We start from the raw sequence: 6,215 nt of genomic DNA, 5'->3' as shown, positions 1-6,215 counted from the left end.
TAAATCTTGATCTTTGAGTACACATCTTTTTAATAATCTCTGTGACAGAATGATGCGTGCACATATGTCCTCTGCTGTATGCCTCAGTGTGATGGTCTCAAAGCCCCTGCGCAATTGTTTTTGAATCAATGGCTGAATGCTGAACTGTGTGGTTTTTTTTTTTTGGTGGAACACCATTTCTACGAAGAGGTAGAAAATCTATGGTTATTTAGGCTTGGAAATTTTGCAGACATTTACTTTATATTCCTTTATGAGATGGTCGGCCAGGTGTGGCCACAGATGAGACAGAGGAGAAGCTCAGAAAAAACCAGATTTGTTGTACTCGTAGATCCTAGTGACAGGAGGCACATCACACAGGGCCACGTGGGAAAGCCACCAGGGTGGTCAGTAGACAGAAGACAGAAACCAGGGGCCTGTCTTTTGGCCATGGCCTTTATTAGGTTTCCATGAGAAAGGCAAGGCAGGGCAGGGTAAACAGTTTAGGATTGGCTAGTTTGAATAATTTCAGAGAGTTTGAAGCTATGAGGGTGGTCCTGAGTTGCCTGGCACCCAGCCCCGGGATTTTCAAGTTAGAGAAATATTGCCTCCTGTGTGTACAGGCCAGACAGAGGAGGTCTGGCTCTGGATTGGGAAATTTGCATATGAAAGGCATGTTCCTGGCTGGGCCCTTGCTATCTAAGAATTGGCTAGCCTCAGAAGGGGCAATCTCTCCCCAGACAGAAAGGATTTTGAAGATGTCAAAACATCCTAAGATACAGAAAATTAAAAATATTTATAACACCTCATTTTTTGAAAATGAACAAAATCAGGCAATAATAAAATTTGAGAGTTTAAATAAAAATGAGAATTGTGAAAAACTTGTATTTTACTACCATGCTCTTGATAGTTTCCCAATACTTAAAATTGGGTTTTTCTCCCCTGATAAGATTGATGGTGTATTAATATGTTTTTAAAATATTGCATAATGAAAGGTGTCAACATTTGGAAAAGTTGCATTAACTCAGTGAGACAATATTTTTCAAATGACTAATGCATGCTGTTACAAAATTATTCATCATCAAAAGACTTATTCAAGATAGACCAATAGATTTTGATATAGTAGAATATAAAAAGTTTGTTAACATCAGGTTTCAGGTTGTACCCTGCAACTAATATATAGAAACTACCACTAGTTAAATTTTGGTATAATATTTAAAAAAATGGCAACAGTGATCTGAAAAGGCTATTAAAATAACCCTCTCTTTTCCAACTACTATTCTGTGAAAGGCTGGATTTCATTAATCTTTTTCAATCAAAACAGAGTGCAATGAATTGAATGCAGAAGGAGATAGAATCCAGCTGACTTTCTTAACCCAAATATTGAAGAGATTTTAAAAAACAGAAAACAATTTCACTCTTCTGATTCATTTTTTTGGTCTTAGTAAATAGAGTTAGTTTTCCTAGAAATATATTATTTATGTTTACATATAATGAGTTGATTATTTTTAAGTTAACGAATAAATATAAAATTTAAATTTTAAATTTTAATATAATAATTATTGATAGGTATGCACATAAAATCCAAAGCTCTTTGGGGTCCTGAAGAATTTTTTAGACTGTAGTTTTAAGAGAAGCTTTAGGTTCACAGCAAAATTGAATGAAAAACACTGAGTTCCCACATATCCTGCCCCTATCCAGGCATAGCCTCCCCTACTATCAACATATTGAACCAGCCCTGGCTGATGTTGCTTAGTTGGATGAGTGTCGCCCCATGCACCAAAAGGTCTCTGGTTCCCTTCCCTGTTGGGGCACATGCCTGAGTTGCAAGCTCAATCCTCAGTGGGGTGTGTGAGGCAGCCCATTGATGTTTCTCTCTCACATTGATGTTTCTCTCTCTCTCTCTCTCTCCCCCTCCTTCCTCCTCTCTCCAAAATAAATAAAAACATTAAAAAAAACCATATTGAACCAGAGGGGTATATTTGTTACAACCCATGAACCTACTCTGATACATCATCACCCATTATCACCCAAGGACCATTTCTTACAAGGGTTTACTCTTGGTAGTATACATTCTATGGGGTTTGATAAGTATATAATGACATATATGCACATTGATAGTATTGTGTAGAATAGCTTCACTGCCTTAAAATTCCTTTGTGCTTTGCCTGTTCATTCCTCCCTCTCCCCAATCCCTGGAAGCCACTGAATTTTTTTCACTGTCTCCATTGTTTAGCCTTTTTCAGGACATCATATAGTTGAATCACATAGGATGACATCATATAGTTGAATCACATAGGATGTAGCCTTTTCAGATTGGCTCCTTTCACTTAGTAATATGCATTTAAGTTTCCTCCATGTCTTTTCATGGCTTGATAGCTCATTCCTTTTTAGTAAAGAATAATATTCCATTGTCTGGATGTACCACAGTTTATTATTAATTCGCTGACTGAAGGACATCTTGGTTGCTTCTAGGTTTTGGCAACTATGAATAAAGTTTCTGTAAACATTCATGTGTGGGTTTTTGTGTGGACATAACTTTTCCACTCATTTGGGTAAATAACAAGGAGCCTGATTGATGAATCACATGGTAAAAATATGTTTAGTTTTTTAAGAAACTGCCAACTATCTTCCAAAATATCTGTACCATTTTGCATTCCCACCAAGAATGAAAGAGTTCTTGTTGCCCAACATCCTGGCCAGCATTTGTTGTTGTCAGTGGTTTTGATTTTTGTGGGTTCTCAATAATTTTTAAAAGTATAAATGTTTTTTGAGACCAGCAGTTTTAAGAACCAGTGCCCTAGCTGATGGCCAAGGCCAAGCATAAAAATGGAAGGAATTTGAATCCTAAATTAATTAATCAAGTCACACAGTCTTTCCAGTCCAGAAAAGTAAAGCTTTAGCCTAACTTAATTTATTATGTTTTTAGGTTTTCTTAAAGAGTGCACTTTTCTAACAATAAATAGTAAATAAAATAGCTCAAATGATTTGCAAATTTGTGGGGAAAGTAATGAGTTTAGTTTGGAAATGTTTACTTTGAAGTATTTGACTAGTAAACAGATGGATTGGACAATTCATATATAAAGTCTTAGAAAAGTTGTGAACAGATGGTAAGGATTATGTAAGCATTAGCTTTTATAATAATAATTATTTTAGATTTAAATATCAATGCAAACCTATTGACTTCCATATCCTTAGACCTGATAGTCATGCTCAATGATTTAAAGAGGAGCAAAGTAAGCAAACAAAAAACACAAGATTTCCTACCTGTGATAGAATGTATTTCCTAATTTCTCCCCTTTTCACCTGGATTTGAAACGTTAGATTATAGATCCTTTGAGACTATAATTCCTGACTCTATTCCTGAGTGCTACACATGTCAGCCCCTGTACAGTCACTACTCTAGCAATTAGTAGAGCTTTCTCCCCAGTACATTACAGTCTAGTTCAGTTTATATTAAGTATACTTTGGTGGCAGTGACATTATGTAAATGTTAACTTTATTAACTTAATATATTTTGACTATAGTGGTACTGCAAATTAGAGACAATTTAAATGTTTTAAAAATTTGTTATGCTATACTTTTGCTGAGTGCTAAAACATGCAGAATGCATTTAAAGTACATTGCAATGAAAGTGTAATTAACTCCATTTTGTTTATGTTAATTGAGCTTTATTTTCCATTAAGCATTTTCATATTTTGATTGAATTCTTTAAAAACAAGTTTGGTAGAAACGAAAGGCAATTAATTTTGCTAGAATATAATTTTTATTTGCAAATTTTATGTACAGTAATTTAAAGTGCTCAATAATTCTTAAATAACTATATTATAAAACTATCTAGAGAGCTGAAGCTTTAAATCTTGAAAAAAATAGCATTTGCTACAGATGGCCAAGAGACGTATGAAAAAATGCTCAACATCACTAATCATCAGAGAGATGCAAATTAAAACTACTATGAGATACCACCTCACACCTGCCAGAATGGCTACCATTAATAAATGAACAGTTTTCTTCAGACGCGCCTTGCCGGGAGTGTTTCTGGCTTGTGTCCTCTTGCGGCCCCGTCGTCTGCGGCTCCCGGGGCCAGGAGCAGGCTGAGATCTGTATCTGTGGACCTGAGTGTTGATCCCTCACTTCAAATTGGCATATGTGATGCACTCAGTGGAAGAGATAAGGTCAAGTTGACAGTACACATCAAGACCACGCTGCCCACGTCTCAGAGCCCAGCTTCCCGTTACAAGGCAACATGAAGACTTTGTACGGCTACAAGACACTTTCTGAAACTGCAGCCTATGATGAGCTTATTATTCCGCCTGCTCCTGCAAACCTGACTGTGATGGCCCTCGAGGGAAGATGCAGAAGCTGGGTGAGGTGAAGGGTCTACAACCAAAGGAGAATTTGCCAAGATGAAGCAAGAGCTGGAAGCTGAATATCTCGCCATCTTTAAGAAGACTGTCTCCTCCCATGAAGTCTTTCTTCAGCGACTCTCTTCTCACCCTGTTCTCAATAAAGATCGCAACTTTCACGTTTTCCTGGAATATGATCAGGATCTACGTGTTAGGCGGAAAAATACTAAAGAGATGTTTGGTGGCTTTTTCAAAAGTGTGGTGAAAAGTGCTGATGAAGTCCTTTTTTCTGGAGTCAAGGAGGTAGATGACTTCTCTGAGCAAGAAAAGAATTTCCTCATTAATTATTATAATAGGGTCCAGGATTCATGTGCAAAAGCTGACAAAATGACCAGATCTCATAAAAATGTTGCAGATGACTATATCCACACTGCAGCCTGTCTACATAACCTGGCTTTAGAAGAGCCCACGGTCATCCACAAGTACCTATTGAAGGTTGCTGAGCTACTTGAAAAACTTAGGAAAGTAGAGGGTCGAGTCTCCTCAGATGAAGATTTAAGGCTGACAGAACTCCTTCGATACTACATGCTCAACATAGAGGCTGCTAAGGATCTCTTATACAGACGTACCAAAGCCCTCATTGACTATGAGAACTCAAAGCGTTAGATAAGGCCTGGTTAAAAAGCAAAGATGTGAAGCTGGCTGAGGCACACCAGCAGGAATGCTGCAAGAAATCTGAACAGCTTTCTGAATCTGCAAAAGAACTAAGCAATTTCAAATGAAAGAGAGTGGCAGCATTTAGAAAGAATTTAATTGAAATGTCTGAACTGGAAATAAAGCATGCTAGGAACAACGTCTCCCTCTTGCAGAGCTGCATGGAGTTGTTCAAGACCAACTGATCTGCCTTTTCTCTGAAAGAAGGATATGAATGTGAAAGCCAGAGTCACTTGCACTTAAATCATTACAACAGAAGATTTATTACCTTTGACTTTAGTTTAAAATTATATTAATAAATATTTTGATTTCTAAAAATCTTAAAAAATAATAATAATAAAATAAATCAACAAACAACAATTCTGGCCAGGATGTGGAGAAAAGGGAACCTTTGTTCACTGCTGGTGGGAATGCAGACTGGTACAGCCACTGTGGAAAACAGTATGGAGGTTCCTCAAAAAGTTAAATATGGAGCTACCATTTGACCCAGTGATCCCACTTCTAGGAATATATCCTAAGAACCCCAAAACGCCAATCAGAAGGAACATATGCATCCCTGTGTTCATAGAAGCATTATTTACAATAGCTAAGATCTGGAAACAGCCCAAGCACTCATCAGTAGATGAGTGGATCAAAAAGCTGAAATGCCATAAAAAGGAAGAATCTGTTACCTTCCAAAACAACACGGATGGACCTGGAGATTATTATGCTAAGTGAAATAAGCCAGTTAGAGAAAGACAAATATCACATTATCTCACTTAGGTGTGGAATCTAATGAACAAAATAAACTGATGAACAAAATAGGTCCAGAGGCATAAGAGCATGGATCAGACTGACAGATCTCAAATGGAAGGGGGGTGGAGGTGGGGGCAGGAAGAGACTAACCAATGAACTTCTATTCGTTTATGCATAGTCCATGGATACAACACTAGTGTGGTGAAGGCCTGGAGTGGGGTTGGGGTTGGATGGAGGGGGACAAAGGGGGAAAAATGGGGGACATCTATACTACTGTCAACAATAAAAAAATTTAAAACTAGCATTTGCTTTTGGCTTAATTGATCCTTACTATTTTATAAAATCACAATATACTTATTCATCATACATCTACCACCATGAACAACCCATGGGGAATAAAAAGTGTCCTTTTTTTCTTTCTTTTTTCTTTTGATAAGCAGTAGT

The 6,215-nt window shown here is 37.2% G+C and overlaps 1 pseudogene; it reads left to right on the top strand.

Moving 5' to 3' along the window:
- The first annotated feature begins 4,314 nt into the window (after positions 1–4,314).
- Positions 4,315–5,306, top strand: LOC107545499 (sorting nexin-5 pseudogene; annotated as a pseudogene).
- The last annotated feature ends 909 nt before the right edge of the window (positions 5,307–6,215 follow it).

Source organism: Miniopterus natalensis, chromosome 1 (assembly GCF_054644295.1).
Source record: "Miniopterus natalensis isolate mMinNat1 chromosome 1, mMinNat1.hap1, whole genome shotgun sequence".
Lineage (NCBI taxonomy): Eukaryota > Metazoa > Chordata > Mammalia > Chiroptera > Miniopteridae > Miniopterus > Miniopterus natalensis.
Note: the sequence above shows the minus strand (reverse complement) of the source record. Positions and strands in the feature narration are given on the sequence as shown.